Source organism: Pogona vitticeps, chromosome 5, assembly GCF_051106095.1.
Source record: "Pogona vitticeps strain Pit_001003342236 chromosome 5, PviZW2.1, whole genome shotgun sequence".
NCBI classification, from domain to species: Eukaryota; Metazoa; Chordata; class Lepidosauria; order Squamata; family Agamidae; genus Pogona; species Pogona vitticeps.
The window spans coordinates 137,062,785-137,089,522 of NC_135787.1; the positions used below are offsets into that span (position 1 = coordinate 137,062,785).

A 26,738-nucleotide genomic window follows, 5' to 3' on the forward strand; every position below is an offset into this window, starting at 1 on the left:
TAAGCACAGTCATTTTATAGCTTAATGACTAATGTGTTTCTTTAAGATGTAATTTGATTTTGTTCAGACTTATGATTGCATTTTAGGCCTTGCTTCAAACCCTCTCTCAGCATCAACTTTTACCATTCCTCCCAGGATCGGTTCAATGGTGCCCATGGGGAAAGTGTAGAAAGCTGTTCCAGATAAACCAATGTTGCACTGCTTCACGGGGTGTGGGGCAGCATGTTTAATTATTCTTTCTGTTTCTTTGATGACTGCTTTCCAGTTCTGCAGATTTACAGCTGACAGAAATAAATTTTAATCCCCAAGAACCCATTTTGTGAGAAGCTAAGGTCCCTTTCTCCCTCTTCTTCAGTCATGTTATGATGTATAGGTAAAGTCAGAAGAAACATAGATCTATAAGAAAAGTGGACGAGTAGTCCAGATAGGCGGGGTATAAATCAAATAAATAAATAAATAAAATAAAGGTACAGCCGTCAGGGCTTTAAAAAGTTACTGATCGTACCTCAAGTTTCCAGAGCAACCAATGGTTTCTTAAAAAAAGAAAGAGGAGTTATTCTGAAATGGTGGCAGGTAGTGATTTGTTTTTTAGGTTGTGAACCTGCAGGATCTTGTGACAGCCTGGTTTTAGCAAATTAGATATTTTGATATACGTATGTATTTTCTGTTCCACAAAAGCAATCCCATGCTTGTCTTGCTGTTTTAGTTTTATGCTTAGTTGATTTATAATATCATATGTGGCATTTGGTTTGCATGATCTTATTTTTGTAATCTCAGGATATTTGTAGTAACTGATCATTCTACATGGATAGCTCTACTTTGCAATTCATTCATGGGCAAGAAAAAGAAATATTTATTCTCTTATAGTTAATCTATATTTTCCCTTGCTTTCTGTTGATATATTTTTCAGTGGTTCCAATGTTAGAATAATGCCTTTTACATATTTAATATATACACTAATTATTAAAACGCATTAATGGAAGTAGTGTCCAGACAGACAAGGTTATTTCCAGATCATGCTGCTTAAGGATTACATAATAGTTATCAGATCTGAAAATATAAGATAAATAGCTAAACTGTTTTCTCAAATTGTTTACTTAATATGAATTCAATATTTATCACCTGCTCAGATTTATTGATGGCAATGGTTTAAAAATTATGCAATCATCAGAGTTACTAAAGTAAAGAATCTGATTAGGAAAAGTATACAGCAAAGGATTATGGTTGAGATGTTTATGTACTAGTCAGTGCATAAAGTTGATAATAAAAGTTGAGGTGTGAGTTAAGCTTAAATAGCTGGGTCCTGCTGTTGTCACTACACCCCTTTTGGTGTATCTGATAGCTGCAATCAGACTGTGAAGAAAGGCAGGTTCTTAGCTGCAAGTTATCTGTGTCCTGAATGGGAAAAGAATTTAAGACATGTTTCTCTTCTTCCCTTTGTAGTAGCTGATTTCCAATGAGCTCACCCTGAGTAGAATGAGAACTAAATATCTATACCTCTTCCTCTCAGCACACAGAAGTATTGGGTGAGAAGAGAAAATGGGAGGTTTACAGTGTTAAGCTTTTGTATTTTTCTTCTTCAGCAACAGCATTGTCAGGGTAGTTGTCTGTATGAGGAATGAACAGTATAGGGCTTTGAATGAGTCTTACGTTGGCTTTCTTCTAATGAGAGGAAATAATGTTTGTTTAAGTAGCTATGTTGGACATCTCTGGTAGATGCCTCCAACATTGTGTAGGAAATGGAATTGGTCACCAGTGCAATAATTTTGGGGCAAAGCTCTACCTGTTGATAACTTGTCTGTAGAGTTGAAATCGTGTCTGAGAAATCACACTTGCAAGTAGTGTGCTTATATGCTGAAAACCTAGCACAAAATAAAGGAAGGTAATACACAAATGATCCAACTAGCATACAATTGCACTCATTTCACACGCTAGCAAGGTTATGCTCCAAATCCTACAAGGTAGGCTTCAGGAGAATGTGGACCGAGAACTCCCAGAAGTACAAGCTGGATTTCGAAGGGGAAGAGGAACTATAATCCAAATTGCTAACACGTGCTTTATTATGGAGAAAGCCAGAGAGTTCCAGAAAAAACATCTACTTCTGCTTCATTGACTATGCAAAAAAAGCCTTTGACTATGTGGACTACAGCAAACTATGGCAAGTCCTTAAAGAAATGGGAGTGACTGACCACCTTATCTATCTCCTGAGAAACCTATAAGTGGGACAGGAAGCAACAGTTAGAACTGGATATGGAACAACTGATTGGTTCAAATTGGGAAAGGAGTACGTACGACAAGGCTGTATATTGTCTCCCTGCTTATTTAACTTATACGCAGAATACATCATGCGAAAGGCTGGACTGGAGGAATCCCAAAACGGAATTAAGGTTGCCAGAAGAAATATCAACAGCCTCCAATATGCAAGTGATACCACTCTGATGGCAGAAAGTGAGGAGGAATTAAAGAACCTCTTAGTGAGTGTGAAAGAGGAGAGTGCAAAAAACAGTCTGAAGCTCAACATAAAAAAAAATGAAGATCATGGCCACTGGTCCCATCACCTCCTGGCAAATAGAAGGGGAAGATATGGAGGCAGTGACAGATTTTACTTTCTTGGGCTCCATGATCACTGCAGATGGTGACAGCAGCCACGAAATTAAAAGACACTTTCTTCTTGGGAGGAAAGCAATGACAAACCTCGACAGCATCTTAAAAAGCAGAGACATTGCCTTGCCAGCAAAAGTCTGTATAGTCAAAGCTATGGTGTTTCCTGTAGTGATGTATGGAAGTGAGAGCTGGACCATAAAGAAAGCAGACCGCCGAAGAATTGATGCTATTGTATTGTGGTGCTGGAGGGGGCTCCTGATAGTCCCCTGGACTGCAGGGAGAACAAACCTATCCATTCTGAAGGAAATCAACCCTGAGTGCTCACTGGAAGGACAGATCCTGAAGCTGAGGCTCCAATACTTTGGCCATCTCATGAGAAGAGAGGACTCCTTGGAAAAGACCTTGATGTTGGGAAAGTATGAAGGCAAGAGGAGAAGGGGACAACAGAGAATGAGATGGTTGGACAGTGTCATCGAAGCTACCAACATGAATTTGATCCAACTCCGGGAGACAGTGGGCCTGGTGTGCTCTGGTCCATGGGGTCACAAAGAGTCGGACACGACTAAACGAATAAACAACAACAACAAATACACAAATTACAGAAAATAAGGGAACTCCTGCTATGACAGTCACAGGAAATTAGCATTTAAGGGATTGCTTCATCCAAAACTGTGTGTGGTGTATAGCTCAGAGAGTCTTTGTACATTACATCACAAGCACATGCCATTTGCACTGCTGCAAGCTCAATTTCTACAATAACACTGAAAATTAATATTTATGATTCCTTAAATCATTAACAACTATGCTGGTCTAAGAGAATAAAAAGTTCTTTTTTTATCATAGTCTCCATTATTTATGTGCTTATGCAATATAAGCTTCAAAAAACAAGTGGATAAGCAGAAGTGTAGGGTTAGTGGTGGCACATTTATATTGTTATGTAAGCCTTGGCTGTGCTATGTTTGCCTCCAGTCAGGGGCTATAATGCAGTAAGAAATCACACACATACTGAAGGGCCCCCAGCTAGACTGCTCTTTAATAAATTGCAGGTCAGATCACAGAGCTAGAGAAGGAGATATTGGAGAGCCATTGCCAGCCAAAATGCGTAGATCTGGGCTACATGGACTAATCTTGTATAAGATTGCTTCATGTTTTTAGGTGTCTGCTGGTTCTGAAGAGAAGTTATGAACTAGAATGAAGTGTTCTAAATGAATGAATAAGTAAATAATTTATTCTGTTGTTTCAATATTTTACCAGGCACAATTAACTATGACGAGCTTAGCAAATTTTTATTAGTACTGTATAATAAAAAATGTGTGCACATATTCATTATCATAGTCTAATTATGGAAAATATGAATGTTATGTATAAAGTTATGGTAGTGTGATTACATGAAATATAAATGATAACAGTCTTCTTATTAACCCCATTGATACAATTCATTCATTCATTCATTCCATTTTTATCCCGCTCCGGTTAGTGTCAAGGGCAGGTTACAATGCATACTCTGGGCAGGTTACAATGCATATACAATGGGGTCTCTACTTAAGAACTTAATCCGTATTGGAAGGTGGTTCTCAAGTTGAAAAGTTCTTATGTTGAATCTGCATTTCCCATAGGAATACATTGAAAACCATTTAATCCGTATCTGCTCTTTTCCGTCCATAGAAACTACAGTGGAACCTCTACTTAAGAACTTAATCCATTTTGGAATGGTGTTCTTAAGTTGAAATGTTCTTAAGTTGAAGCAAAATTTCCCATAGGAATGGACTGAAAACCAATTAATCCGTTCTGGCTGTTTTTTTGTTATGTAGAGGTGCGTTCGTACATTAACCAAAGCTGGTTAATACGTACTCTACCACTATGGGGAGATTTTTTTTAAAACCTAAGATGACCTAAGGTTAAAAAAAGAGCAGGAAAGGTTTTTTTTCCTGTTCTTATCTTGGATTTCTGTTCTCAAGTAGAAGCAAAATTTAGCAAATGGAGCTGTTCTTAAGTTGGATTGTTCTTAAGTAGGGACGTTCTTAAGTAGAGACCCCACTGTAGTAGAAAGCAGAAATAAAAGTAGAAACATTAAAAGTAGCAACAATAACCCAAAAAACATGGCACCACTTAATCATATAAACCCAGAGTGAACAGAGGAGAAGAGGAGGAGGAAGAAGAGGAGGGAGAAAAAGGGGTGAAGGTGAACAGCTGGGGCTGATGTGGAAAGCCTCCCTGAAAGCAATTCATTTAATTGCTTCCTAAACGTCAACAGGAAGGGGGCTCGACGGAGCTCCTCCAGAAACTGGTTTCATAAAGTTGGAGCCACTGCGAAAAAGGCCCTACCTCTTGTAGAGGATTTAGGGGCCTCCCTTAGGGTGGCCACCAGGTGGAGTCTTAATTGGGATGATCCTGTGGGTCTGGCAGATAGCATGTTGGTTCAGTGATTAATGCAAAAGGGGTTTGGGTGAAGTATTGGGGAGAAGGCAAGATACTTCATTCATTAGAAACATTTCAAGAAAGTTTGTACGAATTGAAACTTTTATAGCGAATCTTTGTTTAAATGCAGGGTTAAATCCAGTAAAATTGTTGTATTGACAGAATGGCTTCAATCAGTGGAACTGTGTCATGGGTTCAGCCAAAGTAGGCCTGGAATCAGAGGGGTTAATTACAACTGAGGAAAATGCTGGCCAATTAGTATCACAGACAGCTGAATCACTTTCCTCCCCCACTAGCCAGAGTGAGAGATAAGCTTCGGCACGGACTCTCAACATGGAGGTCTGAGGCTCACATGAATGCTTCTCACAGGAACATCAGGTCGACCAGCCCAGAGTTTTAACAGGATGGATTGTTTCTAGGAATTACTGTAGATGATTGTTGCTGCTATATAATTTGTACTCAGAGGCTTGGAAGCTTGTGGAAGCAAGACGTCAATTCCCTGGTTCACATTCATGCTCCTGCTTGTCTTGAACCTTGCTCTCTTGACCTTTGGCTTTTGGACACTGATTTCTGACTACGGTTTGTGTTTTGGCTTTGACAATTTGGCATCTGTTTTGTATCTCCTGGACTTCTGACCTTGGACTGGATTATTGACTTTCGCCTGCTGAATCCCCTGGGAAGGTGACCTGCAATGATTACCGGGCCTTGAATAAAATAATCTTTTGGGACCACTACTCCCTGCCATTGATCATTGAACTCCTGGATCGCCTTAAGGGGGCGGAGCTCTATGACAAGCTGGACCTCTGTGGTGCCTACAATTTGATGAGAATCCGTACAGGCAACAAGTGGAAGATGGCTTTCAGGACTCATTATGGGCAGCACGAATTCAAAACATTTTTTGTCTACACGGGCTCCTGACACAATTTCAGATTGTGGCTCCCAATTCACTTCCCTGTTCTGGCAAGTATCACAGACAGCTGAATCACTGTCAGATTCTCCTCCTCCACTAGCCAGAGTGAGAGATAAGCTTTGGCAGAGACTCACAACACGGAGGTCTGAGGCTCACATGAATGCATCTCACAGGTTGACCAGCTCAGAGTTTTAACAGGATGGAATGTTTCTAGGAATTAGATGATTGTTGCTGCTACATAATTTGTACTCAGAGGCTTGGAAGCAAGAAGTCAATTCCCTGGCTCGTGTCCACGCTCCTGCTTGTCTTGAACCTTACTCTCTTGACCCTTGGCTTTCAGACTCTCACTTCTGACTACGGTTTGTGTATTGGCTTTGACAATTTGGCATCTGTTTTGTATCTCCTGGACTTCTGACCTTGGTCTGGATTATTGGACTTTCGCCTGCTGAATCCCCTGGGAACATGAGAAACTGGGAGGAGCTGATTTCACCTCTCTCTGCAGCTCCTTGTGTAATCTTTAAACTTGCTTTGGAAAACAATTTAGTGCAGATGTGGAATTAACATGGAGGTGGGAGAGGGGCTGCAAGAGACAGCAGAGAATAATGAGAAGAAAGCCCTATTGCAGTAGCGGATGTCTGCTAGTGCAGTGCTGAACTCAGGCCACTAAAACTTTTTATGTGCTGCTAGAATTTTCCAGATAGCAAAATAAGGAGAAACATTTGCTTTCCAAAGTCTGTGATAGCTTTCAAAAAATTAATAGATTGCTCTGTTTAGAGAAACTAATTTCTATACACATACCAATACCATTTACTGGTATAGTATAAAGTATTGATAAATCCTTATGAAATTGAGAAATAGTCCATTATCTTTAGGTCAAACTAGATGATAGCACATTTTTAAAAGAGGTGGTCTCTAAAGTCGTGAAGAATGTGATTTCCTCACCTACTTGCATCTTGCAGTTATAATGCTTTGTTTTGTCATTGGAAGAAAAACAGGCATTTAATTTGCACGTCAAGATCGCTATGGAGGGATGTGACAAATATTTGCATTTTTATTATTGTTGGCAATTATTGGAGTCTTGACATATTGAGATACTTCCATTGCACCATCAAGAAGCTTCTATTTTTTTCTTTTTTCACTCATTGTTCTCCATGGGAAACTGCCAGTGTAATGCCCTTTCCAGACTATCCTTCTGCAACCTTGTGCAGCCTGAGATTTCTTCAAAACAATAACCGTGAGACTTTCCACCAGATTTCTTGGGAAAAATTCACATGCAGAGCATGTATCTCTGAGGAAATCGCTTGTATGAGGGGCAAAGAGTTAACTGTGGGGTACAGTATATGCTTTCCCCTAAACATCTAGTTTGATTTTTACTATAGCCATTCCTTCTAATGGTTTTTTGGTTTGGAAGTGAAGCTGGGCCGTACAAAAATAGGCCATGGGTTCTATGTACTCTCTAGTTTCATAGAAGTATCTCCATTGCAAATTGAAAGAGATGTACATATTTAAACTACAGTTTTCAGAAAGACAGTGCCATCTTCCAGGACAAAAAGGTAAGAGAGTTGCAGATAAATTTACTTAGTCTCTGGAGAAGGAATGTCTAAGTTCATATAAATGGCACTTCTGCTTTCTTTTGTTTGGGAGAAAAAGCAGGATGTTGCTTCCTCAGGACTATTATCAGAACCTGCATTTAAAGGTGTCTCATGTTTTTGGATTAGAAAAGAAGGGGGAAAAACTAAAAGGCAAGCAAAATAAAATTGTTAAAAGAGGCAGCAGAATTGTGCATTTAGTCCTGTCTCTGAAGTTGCAGTGCTTCTACTGTTGCCATTGCCCACATGTTTAGCATAACATCTGAAGAATAGATATTTCTGTAGCTGCACATAATTCTACATGATCAAATACCTGTACATTATCTTCATCCTGCATAAATTTGTCTAATCCACTTTCAAAGCCATCCAGGTTAATGGCCGTTGTGGGAACAAAATCTACATGCTTGTGTGAAGAAATAATTCTTTTATTAGTTCTGGGTCTTCCACTATTCTGCTTCATTTGATGATTCCAAGTTTTACTGTTTAGTGAGAGAAAGAAAATTTCCTTTTAATTCTATGCAGAATTTTATGCACTTCTCATCATATTATTTCTAAATTAAGTCAAGTAGTCATTATTTTGTAGCTTTGATTTTCTTTCCAGAGAAGAGTTTATGTATTTGGAATTGAGAAAATTAAAAAAACCCAAAAACTTTGAACTATTTCGTTCAGTAGTGTTAAAATGTTTCCATGGCATTTTCCTCCAAATGTGCAATCATTAAATCTGAATTAGATCATTAAATCAGGGTGGAGCATCCATCTCTTGTTTCTGGTATCCAAAACTATTCTATGCATATACAGTACTGGTGTAGAAATGTCTAGTTGTGGAGTTGTTTTAAACTAGTAAAAGAATGTAAAACACCAGGATTTAGATTTTTCTATCACTAATAGGAGATAGACTTTGCCTTCCAATCTTACATGATTGCCTCTAAGTACAGTAACACCCCATATTCATTGAGGATTCGTTCCAGGCCCCACCGTGGATACTGAAAGCCATGGATAATAGCAAACTGTCTGTCTATCTAAATGTATATGTATGTTTGTGTGTGTGTACATTAAGATACATAGAGAAACACATTATTATTATCTTATTTTATTTTATTTATTTTATTTTGCTAGTTTTACACACACACACACACACACACACACACACACACTTATATCCTTATACAGTGGTGCCCCACATAGCGACATTAATCCGTTCCAGGATTAACGTCACTATGTGAAATCATCGCTAAACGGAACAAAAAACCCCATAGAAATGCATTAAATCCTGTTTAATGCGTTCCTATGGGGCAAAAACTCACCGTTCAGCGAAGATCCTCCATATGGGTGGCCATTTTCGCCGCCTCGGTAAGCGAGGAATCCGTCCAGAAAACAGCGGTGGCCATTTTGGAACCGCCCATCAGCTGTTAAAAAAGCATTGCTTTGCCATGATCAGTTCCCCAAGCAGGGAACTGACTATTGCAAAGCGAAATTCCACCGCTAGCCAGCACCCCACGATGCCCTGCCTCCTTGGTGGGGGTCTCCCGGAGCGCAGACAGGCAGGCCAGAGGGGCAGGATGCGTCTGGGCCACTGCCTGGGCAGCCGCAGGGCAAACACACACTGCTTGGGGCGCGGGGCCTCTCCCTCCTGGGGCCGGGCTCCTCCGCCTCTCCTCGGTCCTTGGCGCTCCCAAAACCCAGCGAGCCTTTCCAGGGCCAGCCCGCAGACAGGGCATCGGCTGCCCAAGGTGCTCGGCTCCGGCCTCTGCCTCTGCCCCCCTCCTGCCCGTGGTGCCCGGCGGGTGGATGCGGCCGCGCTCCCCGGGCGCCGCAAGGAAGGCCTCTGGGGTTTGTCTGCCTTGGACAAAGGCCGTGGCTCCCGGGGCGTCCCCGCCACCTCGCACACACATCCTGCCGCAACCCGAGCCAAGCGGGGAGGGCAAGGAAGGCCCCGGGGGGGACTGCCAGCAGCAGCGGCCAAGCACACGCGCCCCACGTCCCGCTCCCATGTGCAGGACGGCACGCTCAGCTCAAGTGGGAGCCCGGGTGCCGAAGGGGCGGGGAGGGGATCTCTGGCGTGCCGCCCCCCGCCCAGCATTGCCGCCCTGATCCTGGTCCCCGGCTGCCTCCTCCTTTGCAGCTCTCTGGCTGCGCGCCGGGATTGAGGCCAGGCCCTTCTCCCCTCCTTCCACAGTTGCTTTGCCCTGAACGGTTCCCCAAGCAGGGAACCGATCAGGGCAAAGCAAAATTCCACCCAGCCCCGCACGATGCCCGGTCTCCTCGGCAGGGAGCAGACGGGACGGAGAGGGGGTCTCTGGCGCACCGCCCTCCGTCCAGTGCTGCCGCCCTGATCCCGGTCCCGGCTGCAGCCTCCTTTGCAGCTCTCTGGCTGCGCGCGGGGATTGGGGCCAGCCCCTTAGCCCCTTCTTCCGCCGATCAGCTGTTGGAGAAGCTTGCTTTGCCGTGATCAGTTCCCCAGGGAACCGATCATTGCAAAGTGAAATTTCCCCGTAGGGAACATTGGAAAGCGATCGCAAAAGCGATCGCAAAATCTTCATCGCAAAGCGATTTCATCGTTATACGATGCAATCGCTATGCGAGGCACCACTGTACCATGGTATGTATTGTTCACTTACAAGTATTCATAGTACGGTCTCTAGCTCCCTCTAGTTCTGGTAATACATGCAGTATTTTTTATTTTTTTATTTTTAATATTTTCAGACTGTGGATAAGTGAACCTGTGGATACTGATTCTGCAGCTAGAGGGGTTCTACTGTGTCAGTTTATACGAAGCAATAGGAGAAGATATTTATTATCACTTTGTGCATTTTGGTCCAGCTTGTTTTCTTAGATTAGCTATGGAGGCCAGAATCTGATTGTGTAAGATTTGTGTAACCTCCCATGGGTAATTGCACCTAATTGAAAAAGTGCAAGGGCCCATCTTGGTTGCAAAGTTGGGCATGTGACTAGGCATGCGAACAAGACACATCCTTGCACATCACCAGTCAGCTGCACTTAGCTGCAGCAAGTTATCTGTACCTGACATGAGCAGCAATAGGATTCAGGCCATTTATACCGTTACCATCTATAATTTCCTCCCCACTATCCTCATTATAACCAGAAAACATGCATTCCCTACACTCTCTCATCCAAGTCATTAATAAAAATGTTGAATAGCACTGAACCCAGGACTGAGTTTTGGAGTAACTCACTTGTTACCTCCTCCCAGTTGGAGAAGGAGCCATCAGTCATCACCCTCTGAGTTCGACTCTGTATCCATCCTTCTGTCTATCAGGGAGATTACCTGATCAAAATATGAAATCAGATTAGTCTGGCAGGATTTGTTCTTGACAAATCCGTATTGACTTCTAGTTAATACTGCATTGTTTTCGAGGGCCAAAGGAAGACATATGCTTGCATATGTGCAAGCAAGCATGCATACACATGCAGACAAGGCTGGTCAAAAAGGCAAGGCAGGTTGTATGTAGCCCATGGACCAGTTTGGAGACCTCTAGTCTGGAGGTTCATAGTCTAGCCCACTGGTTCTTAACCTTGGGTTCCTCAGGAGTTTTGGACTGCAACTCCCAGAAGCCTTCACCACCAGCTGTCCTGACTAGGGTTTCTGGGGGTTGCAGTTCAAAAGCATCTGAGTAACAAAGGTTAAGAACCACTGGTCTAGCCTATGGAAAAAGATTGAGCTAAAATAGGAATTGAGTATCTCTGCCTTTTCTTTGTCATCTGTTATCATTTTCCCATTTACATTGAGTAGCTGTGCCACTGGTTTTTTCTTTGTCTTTTGCTTTGCACATACCTGAAGAATGCTTTTTTATTGTTTTAGTGTCTCTAGCTAATATTAGCTAATTCTCAGCTTTTTCTCTCCTAATGCCATCCCTGCATTTACTTGCTACTTCTCTGTACTCTTTCTTGGTGACTTGGCCTTCTTTTCATTTCCTATACATGTCTTTTTGTTTGTTTGTTTTCAGGTCTTCCCTGAGCTTCATCTTGAGTATGATGCTGAGTTAATACTTTCTTTGGATGGATGATTATGCAAATTATATTTCACATATTAGGTTGCAGTGCAGTACAGGCTTAGTAAGAAATAAAATTCATCTGAAACCATTGCACATTTCTTTTAACTTAATAATAATGGACTATTACTTAAATTAATTTTAGGTCATCATTAAACAAATTTCAAATACAAGAATAGTTTTGATAATAATTTCACCTAATCCAAATTATTCCAAGGCCAAAATTAGATACAAAACATGCCACAGGTGAGCATGATGGAATTCTTATTTTCCAAGGTCATATAAAAAGGATAAATTCAAAGGCGTTTTTAAAAGAGTTTGCATAAGTAAATTGGTGATAGGTAATTGCTGTCCCAGAAATCAAATGACAGTTTTTCTGCTTAGTTTTGAGATGACTGTTAAGTACAGCATCTTCCTTCCTTGATTGTTTTGAGTAGCCCACTGAGTAGCTACTGTTTGGAAAGTAATAGGTCACAGTGGGAGGCTGAAAGGGGATGGGTTCCAGAAGCATTTAGTGTTTAATGGGGCTATTGCTGTAGTGAAGCAGTGTGCAGAAATAATTCTGATTAGACTTGGTCAATCAAGCCACAAAATCAGACCTGTCCTCTTCTCATTCAGGATTAGACAACAGAAAACTGTTATTGTTCAAAATGAAAACTTAGAACTTTCAACTAATAAAATCACCATCTATTTAATATATAAATGTACCTAGTTATAGATTTGAAATAAAGTTTTTAATCTGGTAACTGGATTGGTTTGCATATTAAATAGGTGGTTATGTTATTAGTTGTAGACATAAGAAGAAAATCCCTGCTTCGTTACTGCAATAGTTAGGATAAGAGCAAGGCAAGATAATAGCAGGTTTGAGAAGCAACGCTGTGATCCAACAGAATGAGAGCTCTAAAGATCTATTCAGTGGAGGTGATAAACCTGCACTTACTGTAATGTCCACCAACGATACTTAAAAGTCTTTGTCATTGATAAGATTTTTACCTTAGGTTTTTCCCAGGAATAATATTGCATCCATGCCTTGCTTAATTTGCAATACATATGCAATTTTGTTTCATGCTGGCTGACACATTATAAGTTGTTGATACCACATATATGTAATTCTAGTTGTTGAACCAAAATATAATGAAAGCATTAATTAATTATTGAATTAAGTAATCTTTATTCAAAATAAGTATATTTATCTACATAATTGGACCCTAGCTCCAATGCTAGGGCAACACTGGCTAGAATGACCTTAGTTAACAAAACAGAGTATGTCTTGGGCAAGAGGTCAGGTGGCTGTGCTTATTGTGAGGTTTCTCTGCCAATATGCTTTGAAGTAGGTTATGTGGCAGAATGATTGTGCTTTTGTGAAGATTCTGTACTGCTCTTCAAGGAAACTAAGTGGGCTTCAAAGAAACATTATTGTTCTGAGCGTGCAAAATAGCAAAAGAAACATTTTTAGTTGACTTTTCCAGAGTTACATTGTGTGCTTCCTCAGCAAAGAGATATATTGTATTGGTAGATGTCATATTTTTCCACAGAGAAAGGTTTGAAAAGCATCTTTGTTCTTGACTAATTGTGTCAAGGCAATCGCTTGAAAAGCGAAGTAAAGAAAGTGATAAATGTGATGTATCAACCTTGTGTACAATGTGGTCATTTCTTCAACCCAGCCTGACTTTCAGAACATTTCTCTTCCCCGTAATAAAGGGCTCCTTTGTCACTAGAGACAGATTATTTTGTGGAGTTCCCATCTTATGTGGCCAGAGCTGAATATGAGTCTAATTAGCAAATACCATAGAGCACAGAGCTGCATCAAAATAGACCAAGGACTTTAAGATGAAAAAGTAATCAACCTGAGGGCAAATTCGGGGTGGAGGAAGATATTCAAGGGAATTGTTATACTAAACTCATTTTATATTATCCACAAATTGTGAATCAGAAACTACAGGAATGCCAATTTTTTAAAAGAAGTATCTGCTGCTGCTGAAAACATAATAGAACAGTTCTTTGAAAAAGAGATTTAAGGAACTAAGGAGATTTTCTTGCTTTTAAATAAATACAGGGAAGCATTTAACCCCTATTGTAGTACTACAAAGCCTTGGCTGATTGCACAGTGAAGCTTGGGAGGTCCAAAGACAATGTGATTGGCTGTTTAAAAACAGCCTATTTTTTTACATCTTCCTGCACACAGTCCAGCAGCAACAGAGTTTAGCAGCACACAGATTTACCAGCAGGATTACAAAGAGGGACAGGCTTTTTAATCAGCATTTTATTTCATTGTTTTCCTATCAAGAGATGGAGAACAGAAGAGATGTACAGTAATAAGGTAATTTTCAGATCCATTTACATAATAAAATAATAAGGTAGGTTTTATTATTGTTTCTAGTCATAACTTTGTTTTTCACTAGTGTATGTTTCTGTGATGAAACCGAAGTTTGAAGAATGAAAGTGAAATTAACATGTCATGCTTTGGATTTATCAGTTGTGTAGTTTGAAACTGGCAACCTTGTACTGCACTAAAATGTATATATAAAGGTCCAGACATGCTTTTAAAAAGACAAACACAATGCTGGCCCACCAAACTCACTGGCAAATTCTTGTTTTTTTCTGTGCAGGAAGAAATTGAATGTGTGTTCTGGGACATAATTTATCCACGAACTAATTTGGACTGATGAGAAAAGATTGCTGTTAGAATTGTTTTATATCCTGTTTACTTGTTTTTCTAAGTAGATTTCACACTGAAACCTTTTTTTTTTAAGTTGGGACTTCTGGATTTGAATGCATTTTAACTTTATTACAAATCTTTTTAATGTATTTTAGCAAATGGAGGTACTGTATATGTATGAACAAATTATTCATTCTTGTTCTTATTCCTTCCAGCTTTATTAAAACAAAAGCCAATACATGTTCTCTTCATGGACGTCTGAGTCCTGACCTGTAATATTTTTGTATTAGATATTTCTGCACTGTATATTTTAACTCACAGCACTTTTTAAAAAAACTACCAAATTTCTTAATTTGAGTCATTCTATGCAGTTTGAGATTACTTACCTGCGACAGACTGCCATGTTTGCTCATATGTGCAAACAAACTACTGAACTCTCACACCCAGTGCAATTACTTCAGCAGGCTAAATCACCTGTTGCTAGTCAAGAGTCTTGATGAAGAGGAATGTGTTCGGGACTAGTGAACAAGACAAAGTTCTAGAGAATGATACATATTTGTAGTTGATTTGCAAGCACAAAACAACACTGTATTTGATATTTTATCAGCTTCTTAATAATGTATACCTTGTTTTGGTTCATACTGTATAATTTAAAATCTTTAGACTTACTCTAACCAAAACTAAACACTTTGAACTCCCATTAATATATCAGCTAACAGTGTATATCTCCCACCAAAATCATTGTGTTGATTTACTTCAGTTTTAATTACATTATGAACTGCTGAGTATTCTCTGGGAATAGTATTTTGGGCTTATAACTATTGGCAGCAAACATAGCAGCAACAATGTGTGTGTATATGACCGTTCATGTTCCAGTAACTTTGGCTGGTATCACAGTACTACTCTGTAATGGATTGCTGTCCTTAGGTATCAAAATCTGCATATCACTCAGGTATAGGCATTCAGAAAACAACAAGCTCTGTACAAAACACTCAGGGCTCCCAGAGCTTTTCTATACTTTCTGGAGAGGTTTGTGTGTACCTCCTCCACATCGGAGAGAGAGAGAGAGAGAGACACCACCTCATTTTCTTCCTCCTACTGCAGCATGGTGTAGAAGAGGAAGGGTTGCCATTATGTCCTCCTCCTCTTGTTCCAGTGGTGGATGGGTCTTTGAAATTATGAGATAATTTGATAGAGAAGCAAGAGTTAGGGAGATTTGGGGGTGCAGACCTGTTTACTCCCTGTGTCTGTCTTCAGCCACTCTGCTTCCTGAGTCATGCTTGAAGGTAGAATTGTGCAGCAGCCTTCTAAAGAGGAGCCAGCAGGGTTGGCTCAACCTATAGGGAATCATAGGATCAGGACTGTGGCAATAATTGGTCTTTCTGGCTCTGCATCTGTTAGGTGATATACTGTTACATCCCTCCATATCTTAGGGGGGTGGTGAATTTTAAGAAAAAATGAGGTTACAACTGGCAGGCACAGACAGCTGAGCTTCCTAGTGCATGACCATGCATGAGGCAGAAGGAAGGCATTCACGGGGCCTAGGAATGATACAGACGTTACTCATTTGGTCATGTATTCATTCCAGTTTAAAGGAATAAACTCACTTCCCCCCTCCCCGTTCTACTCTCTTTATGGAAATGAGGCATATTCCCTCTCATCATGTTCTCTGAAAGCAAAAGCCTCCTTAAGTGCCTTTCTCCTTTTGAGCTGGAGCAATGCAAACTGTTGAGGCACATTCTGCTCCAGGGATGGTGATGTCATATTTGAGCAGTCGGAGAACAGCAGGACTTCACATCCCACCTCAAGCTACCACAGAAATTTATCTGAAAAAGTGAGAGATTGTCCACAAAAATATCCTCAGAGACAGATTCAACATAAGAAGTGCCCTTGAAGAAGGCTAAAAGTGCAATAGCTGAAACACGTTGGGCTTATTTTTGAATGAAGTATTGATACTCATTTTACATCCTGGAACTACCGTCTCTCCTTGCTTGACAGGCTCAGACTTTCAAAACAGTTTGCTTTCAGAAATAAATAATTAAGATTTCTTGGCTACTGATGAAAAAGAAACTTCCCATTCAAAATGAATTTATTGTTAAGAAACAGAGTAAGAAATATCCTTTCCCCCTCCTGTAATTGTCTAAAATGAAGATAAAATTTAAGTGGGGAAGACTTCTTTGCAAAGCTATTAATTTGTATGTTATTTGTCATTTGAGAGTCACTGTGCAACATCCAACATGTTGTTGGACTGTAACTTTTGTCAACTCTTAAATTTACTTATTATGCCTTCCCTTTGTTTGCATGAATGCTAACTCTATGATTCTGGTACATGAGATTTTCTAAGGACTCTATGAAGATTATACCTGTTATTTGACTTTTCAAGTGAGATGTAACATTCTGAAACAAGTGTTTTAAATGGACACATGATTATTTTTTCAGTTGATTGCTTTTGACTGTTAATTACAAGCAGAACTATAAAGAGATCAGATGTCATTTCTCTTGAAATGACTCCTAAACAGTTTGAGTAGGAGCAAAAGGTACTCTTGTTTTCTTGTGGACATGCTGACTGAAATCCTGTTGCTTATAGTAAGTGGCAATTATAATAGGCCCATTTAATTAGTGGGGATTTGATGAGTCAGCCCCTCCATAAGTTCCACTGATTCAATGGGTCTCCACTAGCTGCAACAGGATTTCAGCTGTTCAGTATATCAGATTTTACATATCTTCTCACACATATTTTCCTTTTTAATCCAGTAGTTTCTTGAAGACCAGGGGATAAAAAAGAAGAGGTTGGACTTAGGCTGTTATGACTCATTTGAACTGAACATTAAACAAAGGTAACACAATTTTCATTTTGTCAATTTTTTTCTGAAGTAGATTATTCAGAAATAAAATTTCATGGCTATGTTTTATTGGAAAAAAATTATTTTTATTTTGCTGTTTTTCTAGATCTGTTGGCATAAGATGTTTGAGGTAAATGTGAATTCAGAACTGTATGCAATGACTAGTGATTCCATTTGTGTTGGTGTTGATAGTGTCCCATTGCATTGCTGTAGCACTCTTGTTATGTGAGTCCTTCCTGGATCCCTAACTAAAGGTCCGCTGTTCCTTTACTACAGAGTTAAGATGTCTACATCCAATTGCTAATCTCAGCTACAGTAGATCCAGTTAATCAATTCTGAACAATAAAACAGTAATGTAAATCCCATTGATTCAATTGGTCTCCTTTAGCTGGAGCTACCAGATGGATTCAGGCCAAAGCCTTCTCCGTGTTATCAGAACAAATAGTGAGTCTGTGTTGTATAGAAGCTGTTTTTAATTTTCACTAAGAAATTCATAGGAAGAGAAAAGATAGATGTTGGCTGGCAAATACATCAAAGCTAACTTGTTATGATCTGGATAGCTCAGTGGTTTAGGCATTTGGTTGCAGAGTCAGAGGTTGGAAGTTCAATTCCCCACTGTGCCTCCTTGACAGGGGCTGGACTTGATGATACATAAGGTCACTTGGAGTTCTGCAGTTCTAAAATTATAGATTATCTGTGATCTCGAGGCAAAACCACTGTGTATGTCACTACTTCTGCAGCAGATCACCTGCCTCTGTCAATCAGATTATTTGTTCAAGAATAGCAAAGAAAACTATTCAAATGTATACATTCACAATGCACAGTTTTGTATGGATTTTGTTTATTGGTGGGTGGGAAACAGTGCAGATATCAAAGCAAATGAGAAAAATGATAATGTTCCAAAGAAACTATTATTTGAAATTATGCTTAATGGGTTAAACAGAAACAATTCCTCATATCTCATGTGCAGAATTATCCGCTCATGGACTTTTGAGAGCTAATAGCCAGTTGGAAAACAAGCTTTAATATTCCTTTTTGTTTGCAATCTGTAGTTAGACCCTTGATTATCAGGACAAAAAACAGAGATAATCTTAGTTGATGACTAGTTTTCTCTTTTTCATTTGTGATTTATGAAAGTTATAATCTTAATTTGGTATGTTGAATGCAATATATTGTGCCACTTCTGTATCTGTCTTTTAGCAGTAGGTTTCTTTGAGTTGCTTAACAAGTGTGGATGGCTAGTGTAAACTGACAAAATTTCAGAGCCTTAATATTTATTTATTTATTTATTTATTTATTTATTTATTTATTTATTTACTTACTTACTTACTTACTTACTTACTTACTTACTTACTTACTTACTTACTTACTTACTTACTTACTTACTTACTTACTTACTTACTTATTTATTTATTTATTTATTTATTTATTTATTTATTTATTTATTTATTTATTTATTGGACTTATATACCGCCCCATAGCGCTACAAGCACTCTCCGGGCGGTTTACAATTTTTTTTAATTATACAGGCTACACATTGCCCCCCCAGCAAGCTGGGTACTCATTTTACCGACCTCGGAAGGATGGAAGGCTGAGTCAACCTTGAGCCGGCTACCTGGGATTTGAACCCCAGGTCGTGAGCACAGTTTTAGCTGCAGTTTTTAGCTCATTATATAAGAATGCCTGGAATCAAAATAGATTGGTACTGAACAATTACTGGCATGTCTGCTATCAAAATTTTATTTATAGTTATAACTTTGAAAGGCTATGTAATTGTCATAAGAAAAGGGGCAAGGGTTATAAGATAGGGAACAGGGCTTTGAAAACAATCAACAAGCCAAGCACCATCACTGTGTGACTGATAAGTGTGTGAAATGACTTCCCAATTGAGTTTAAATTCTTGTGTTGGATATTTCTGCCCAAAACTGACTTTATTATATTTATTTGTGTGAACTGCTTTTGGATTTTATAAATAAAAAGCAAATGTTCATAAATATATACATAAAATAATAGAAATTGATCAGTTTTCAGTAATTTTTGCATATAAATAAAGTGATTTCTTTTTACTCTGCAGTTCTAATTTGTATAATGTGCTCTAATTTATTTAAATCTCAGGTTTTCTGTTAACTGTTCAAAGCTGCTTCAAGACGTTTTGCTTCCTGTGGTGGAGCAGCAAATGCCCCCCTTCTCCTGCTGCCATATAAATGCATAGGCTAGTTATTTGGCACATAGCGGAGGAAGTCTCACATGTCCTTTTCTCCTGCTTGACATTCAAAATAAATTAAATAACTAACTTTCCTACCTGTCTTGACACCTGAAATCTGTGGCTCGGCTTAATTGTATTACTCTCTTCAAATGAACAGTCACATTTAGTCCTTTTTAATTTAGATCAACAATGGTAGACAAGTTAACAAGAGACTGGCAATTTTCATGGTTGGCTAGAATTCAGCCTTACTGTTTGTTTTCCCCCCTTTGTTTTCTATTTGCATGGCTTGGATATGTCTTGGTTCTGTGTAATATTCCACCAGCTCATTCAGCTACTGCTGTTAGTCCACTTGTTTGTAAACAAGTTGTAATGCTAAATTTCTGGAAAATATGTAGTCACCCTTTCCTGTCTAAACTTCTTTGCTTTGCTACACTTCAGTTTTCAGCAGTCTTTTATTGCCTGATCAACACGCTGTCCTTTCAGAATCTTGCAGATGGGAGGGAGATGTCAATTAACACATGTCAGAATAATTTAAATCTGTGCTACTACAGTTCTTTATTTACCAATCTCTCAATCTTCATACCTTCACTAAAAGGGGTGTGTGTTAACTATAACTCTCTGGAGATCCTAGGTATGGGTTATTTGTGTGCTTACCACCAGACTTTAATTTCTTAAACTGAAAGGTGATACTGTGGAGTTACACACTTTTGTTCTGCTAAGCTATTGGAGCATAAATACCAAAATTACACAGTGATTTAGATGGCCCGTACTTATGTTCTAGGGAAATGTAGAAAATTAGAGAACATATGTGAACTATCCTTATTCTAATCAGTGTTACTGTCCATATTTTTGTACATGCTAGAAAGGGCATTACATGTGAGGGTTATCCTGACTTCATACTAATATGTTTATACCTGTGTAAGGTTCTTTCCCATGGGTACCAAATGTTTGGACTAGAGCAGAGTATGCCACCATCCATAGTGGCTGGCAGGAATGGGGACTCACATTGCGGGACTTGCTGTCAAGTCAGACTTAAGTCACACTGGTGACTTGACTTTGATTTATTTTTCAGTGACTTGGACTGAACTTGTTGGCTGCAGCAGACAGTCTCTTTGGAAATTTAAATATAAAGGTAGCATTATTACAAGCTTCAGAGGGAATGAGTATTGAGAAATTAAGAAATGAAAATTTTTATTTCATTCAATTTATATCCTGCATTTTTGCCACAAATAGGAGTCAAACAGCTAACAATTAAGAACAAGACAATTATAGTTAAATCTTAATGTGAAGAAAGAGTTTGCCTGCCAGCAGAAAACCAACAGTGAGGGAGTCAACCTGCCCTCTCTCTGGAGGGATTTCCAGGGCCTGGGAGCAGCCACGAAAAGCTTCTTGGTTTAATAAGCATGTAGCTTAAAGCATGATTACGTTAATGAAATAAATAGGGTTGGGACTTTTAAATTTGTTTTAAAGTGTGAAGGACAAAGGGCTAGTGTGCCGTCCTCAGCAGAGGATAGACAGGAGGAGACATCCGGATGTGTAGAGGGAGAACTCATAAAGATAGAGGAAGATGAAGTGAGACGGGAGAACATGATAGAGATATGCTTGGTGGAAGATGAGGAAGGAGACAAAGGGGAGGAGCAAGATGTGATATTATTTATTTATTTATTTATTTATTTATTTATTTATTTTATATCCCACCTATCTAATCAATTAAGATTACTCTAGGCGGCTATTATGGGAGGAGGTTATAAAAGGGGAAGAAGAAGTGTGGGAATTTAGAGTGGAAGCAGGCATGAAAGAAAGTAGCAGAAGAGACAGTGTGGTGCAAACAGATAGTTCGGACGAACAAGCTAATAAGGTCTGTGACCTGCTGAGAGAGTTTCCAAACCTCAAGACTGGGAGAGGATTGTTACCAGACCCCTCATCTCCCAAGGGTGACGGGAGGGTGGTGAAGCCGCTAGAATGGACAGTCATGGTTCCCCCCCCCGCAACCAAAGTGGAAGGAGGAAGGTAATCTGCCCCAGTCTTACTTTCAACACCCCACCCCTGGAGGGGGATTGGGCGAGGCATCCGTGCTGTGGGACGGTGTGCGCTGTGAGGAGCACTCTGATGCGACAGATGAAAGACCACGAGCGCTTTGGTCCAGCCCCGATGTGAGGAGTGAAATATTTACACTAGAACCAAAGATATTGAGTTATGGAATGATTCCTGAGTTAAGTAGTTTTGATCCGTTTACTCTTGTTAATCAAGGCACTGAAGATAATAAAGTTAAGTTTGTTGAAGAGTTAAAATCACCTCCATCTCTCGTTCCCACCAAAATGAAGGAACCGCCACCAATTTCTGAAGAACCCTATCACATAAAGTCATATGGTAGTCACGTGTTATTGTGTCGGTGTGTGTGTCCTCTTGTGAGACATTTTAATCTATTTTTAAACTGTACTGTATATTGGTTGAGGGGGGCACATGGGATTTTAGAATCGTTGCATTTGTGGCTTTGTCTGCCCCCACCTGCCTGCCCTGTCGCTGGATGCTTCTTACAGCCAAAAATACTCTTCCTGAGCTGAAAAATCCACACACATTATGTAGTCACATTTTTAACAATTTAAAACATGCTAAACCCAATTCAAATACCCAATTCATTTTTTAAAAATGTAATTCAACTCTTTCTAAAGCATTTCTAAGGCAGAGTTCAGACCTTCTCTTCATGCCCAGAGAATAAAAAGAAGGGACCCTTGTAGAAATATGTAGCTGCAAAGTTAGACATCTTACTTTCTTGAGCTTTTTGGAAGTTGAAATGCCAGCAGGGGGTGGGAGCTGAAACCCTACTCTGGATTTTAAGAAAAAGCTTCAAAAGTATACTTTGCTTACAACTAGTTTACATAATCAACAGGACTAGCAGGATGTATTATAACAGAATGCAATGGATATAGGATGTTAATTGAGAGTAGAATGGTGGAAGATAAGTTACTTCCCTTCAGTATCACTGTTTCTGACTACTCGGTTTAAGAACAAGCTAAAATAATATAGTTTTCAAGGATGCCACTGATTTATTTGAAGTTGCTAAGGCAAGATCAAATACAGTGGGGTCTCGACTTACGAACGACCCTACTTGCGAACAATTCAACATACGAAATTCCCTCGAGTTACGAACAGGAAAAAAGTGCCCCCTCCCTCCCCTTAGAGGCTTCTGGAGGGGGGGAAAAGGTCAGAAACTTAAAAATAAATAAAAGAAAGTCACTTACCGGGCCTTGGTAGCCCCCAAACAGCAGGGAAAAGAGCAGGAAACAGCTAAAGCCCACACCAGAAAGGAGCCTGGCAGCCATTTTGTGCTTCCCCCCCTGCTCCTGCACCCTCCTCTCCCCGCTTATCAGCTGATCGGCTGGCTCTGGGGAGGCTTGCTCAGCACCTAAAAAGCCTGCTTGTGTGTCTTTGTGCTGAAAAAAATCATCACAGCATGCTTTAAAACATGATTTAAAATTGGCTTCGTTGAAAAAAAAAGATTTCTAAAGTGCTTTGCAAACTGTTCCCTGCCTTCCCCCTTGTTTCCTGAACCTAAGGGAAAAAAGAAAAAATATCCCCCTCTAGTGGCAGAAGGCAGAATAGCAGCTTCCCATTAGTTTCTACGGACGGAAAAGAGCAGATACAGATTAAATGGTTTTCAGTGCGTTCCTATGGGAAATGCAGATTCGGCTTACGAACTTTTTGACCTGCGAACCGCCTTCCAATACGGATTAAGTTCACAAGTCGAGACCCCACTGTATAAATCAATAGATATCCCACAGTGTTAGATGATTTGGGAAAAGTTTCTGGTTATCATAGAAAACTTATATAAAAATGTGAAGGACTACGAATCTTCAGTACAGTGGAACCTCTACTTACAAACTTAATCCATCCCAAAAGATGTTCGTTAGTTGAAATGTTCGTAAGTAGAAGCTCCATTTCCCATAGGAATGCATTGAAAACCAATTAATCCGTTCCGGCCGAAGAATAAAATACCAAAAATAAATTTGAAAATAAACAGAGCAAGTCCCACGCTGGGACCGCAAAAAAAACAAAAACAAAAAAACAAAGAAATAAAAAAGGACAACAATACAGAAACATAACCCCCAAGCCCAAACCTACCCTCCAAAACCCACCCAGAACAATTTTTTTTAAAAGAAAAAGAAGCACCCTACAGGTCTGAAACCTCCCGGGGGTCCCTCGCTGCCATGATCGCTGCCTTCAGAGACTTCCTGGGGGTCCCCACCGCCATTGGAGACCTCCCAGGGGGTCCCTCGCTGCCGCAGTTGCCGCCTTCTGAGGCCTTCCCACCCTGACACAGGCTTTCCTGGGGTAGACCAGGCCTTCCAGGGGAAGCCCCAGTAGACCGGGCCTGCTAGGGGAAGCCCTGGTAGGCCTGGTCTACCCCGGGAAAGCCTGTGGTGGGGTGGGGAAGCCACAGGAGGCCTCCAAAGGCGGCGATTGCGGCGGTGGGGGAACCCCAGGAGGTCTCCGATGGCAGCAATTGCGGTGGCGGGGGAACCCCTGGGAGGTCTGTTGTGGTGGGGGACCCCCAAGAGGTCTTGGATGGTGGTGATTGTGGCAGCAGAGGACTCCTGGGAGGTCTCCGAAGGCAGCGCTTGCGATGGCGAAAGCCTCTTCACCCACCCTTTTCCCTGCCTTTTTTTTGGTTTGTATCTTGAAGCTCCGTTCGCAAGTAGAAGCAAAATTTTACTAACGGAGCTGTTCGTAAGTTGGATTGTTCATAGGTAGGGATGTTCGTAAGTAGAGGTTGCACTGTAGTTCAATCAAAGTATCGGTCTTTGTTTATATAGTTAACCATAGCCCTTAGATTATCTATGGTAAAAATGAATACCCATTGGAATCAGAAAACATAGATTAAATCAGGTTTTTCTTCTATAGAATTTTGTAGTGTGTCCTTTATGTGAGAAATAATTTCTCTAGTAAAAGAAAAGCAATGGATAAATAGATTTTTCAATTTTCATGCTGTAAGAATACCTTGTTGGCCATATATCAACATGGCCAAGCAGTTCTCCAGAGCGGTCTCCTACATAGCAGGAAGAATTTCATCATTGTATTGCTTCTTCAAATTTCTAATTGGGTCTGGATATGTGGTAACCATACCTTCATCCATAGATGAGTAATAATGAGCTTCACACACAATTTTGGTTTTCAGACTTATCTTTAAAAAATTCTTCCACATCAGGAAATGCCTGCATGGCCTATCTTAGAAGCAGAGATTGCTCAGGCAGAAAATGTTACTTTTAACTTGAGCACCATCTTATATTGTGTGTGAAAGCAGAGAGCACAGTTAACTAGCCTGCCTGTATGGGTAATGGCCAATAGGAGTAACAATTACCTTGAACTTTAGCAAATAAGGGATTGGACCACCATCTGTTTCCATGAGGAAAGCAGACTGCTAATAAGCACTACAATGCAGACTTAGGAAAGATATATTTTTAAAAATGACATTTTTCAGAATGCATCTGCCAGCATGACTCATGCTTACACTGACTGGGGAATTCTCGGATTTATAGTCCAAAGAAGCAACTGTTCAGAGCTCTGCTGTAGAGGCAGAAAAGCTTAGTCAAATCCAACAGACCATTCATAAAATGTTTCACCACTAGATACTAAAAAACAATTATGTTTTCAATAGGACTCTGAGAAGCCTTTCTAAAATGAGGGGAGAAAGGTAGTCATTTGTATCTAAGCAACAACAGTTTAGCACAGTAGTTTCCAACCTTTTCCTGACCATGGACTGGTTGGGGGGTGGCATGCTTGCGCATGGGCGTGGCACGCTCGTGGTGTGTGTGGTGCACCCACAGAGGGTGGAGCATGCCCACGTGGACCATCCTTGTGCATGTGTACAGTGTCCTTACAGGAAGTGGAGCATGCTTGCGTGCATGCACACAGTGGTTCTTGCAGTGGTGCTCGCACACATGTGTGTGCAGCACTCACGGGGTGGAGTGCACATGCACGTGGTGGCACTCGCTCGCAGGGGGGGGGAAGATCTGTGTCTGAGGCCCGGTCCTGCTTAGGCCGTGGACCACTGCTGGGTCGCAGACCGGGGGTTGGGGACCCCTGGTTTAGCACACCATCTTCAACAAAAACCATGGAAACATACAGTTCCATAAACTTGAGGAAGTAAGTCCACTTATGCACAGTGGGGTCTTGACTTGTGAACGGCCAGAGGTACGAACTTTTTGAGTTACGTACTTCTCCGTCCGCAAAAATCCATTTTGACTTGCGAACGGAGAATTGACGTACAAACCCAAAAGTTCGCTCGCCCGCCACCCCTGCTTTCCCTCTTCTTCCTCCTCCTTCTCCTGCTGCCGGCGGGGAGGAACACAGGTGGGCAGGCGGGCGGAGGGAGGGAAATGGCGCTCGCTCGCCCGCCACCCCTGCTTTCCTTCTTCTTCTTCCTCCTCCTCCTTCTCCTGCCGCTGCCAGGGAGGAACGCAGGCGGGCAGGCAGGCGGAAGGAGGGAAATGCCGCTCGCTCGCCCGCCACCCCTGTTTTCCCTCTTCCTCCTCCTCCTCCTTCTCCTGCCGCCGCCGGGGAGGAACGCAGGCAGGCGGGCAGGTGGAGGGAGAGAAATGGCACTCGCTCACTTGCCCGCCACCTCTGCTTTTCCTCCTCTTCCTCCTCCTCCTTCTCCTGCTGCCGGCGGGGAGGAATGCAGGCGGGCAGGCAGGCGGAGGGAGGGAACACAACATAACACCTGCATCAGGTGGAAGGAGGGAGCTGATTTCTCCCTGGCTGGCCGGCTTGCTTTTCCAAACGAGAAACAAACTGGCTGGCCAGGGAGAAATTGGCTCCCTCCTTTATCTTCCTGCTGCCTTGGGGAGAGCTGGGGCGGACTTCCCTCTTGGCTGCTTCGCCGGACGGCTCCATCCCGAGCTTCGGCCGCCTTCCACAGCACGCGGGAGAGCCAGCCCTGCCCGGAGTCTTCGTCTTCCTGCGTGGAGGAATCCCCTGCCCGCACCTTCGGCGCCCCTCTTCCTCAGCTCTTCCCTCCTTCTCTGCCACGGCACCTCCGCTCCCCTCCTTGCCGTTTTCTTCTTTGGGATTCCCCTCCCTCACCTCTGCTGCCGGCATTGCTGGCTGTGGAGTTTCTGCAAGAGCAGGAGGGCGCCCCAAGAAGGCACCGAGGGAACACCTCGCTGGCCCAGCAGGCTTGCCCTTGCTCTGGAGTTGCGGCGTCACCGCGCCATTGCCGTGGTGTCAGAAAGCTGAACCTGGCCAGGGCGCTTGGGTCGCTCGCTGGCCCCGCCGTCGCCTTGCCTGCAGTTGGGGGGAGTGAGTGCCATCGGAGGAAGCTTTGGACTGGCAAGGTAGGGCGCTGCTTTTAAAAAACTCTTCTGGGTGGCTTTTGCAAGGTAGCTTTGGGATGGGGGGTTGTTTCTGCTCTTTTTCTTTTCTGTTTTTTTTTTCCAGTCCCAGCACGGGGCTTGCTCTGATGTTTGTTTTGGGGTTTTGTTTTGTTTTGTTCTGACCTG

General features: G+C 41.3%; 1 protein-coding gene across 46 annotated transcripts in view; it reads left to right on the forward strand.

The window, feature by feature from the left end:
- The window catches only part of NRCAM (neuronal cell adhesion molecule), a 182,152-nt gene that overhangs the window by 59,597 nt on the left and 95,817 nt on the right, over positions 1 to 26,738 (forward strand). For 27 of the 46 annotated variants that reach the window (XR_012087405.2, XR_013537021.1, XR_013537025.1 and 24 more), the window contains exons 1-2: positions 13,707 to 13,851; positions 16,945 to 17,027. The exons of 1 other annotated variant lie outside the window; for it this stretch is intronic. The gene's annotated coding sequence lies outside the window, so the exon portion shown is untranslated. Of the gene's footprint in view, positions 1 to 13,154; positions 13,852 to 16,944; positions 17,028 to 26,738 lie in introns of those variants that run through there. 18 more of the 46 variants (XM_073000482.2, XM_073000484.2, XM_073000495.2 and 15 more) reach the window with 5 other exon arrangements.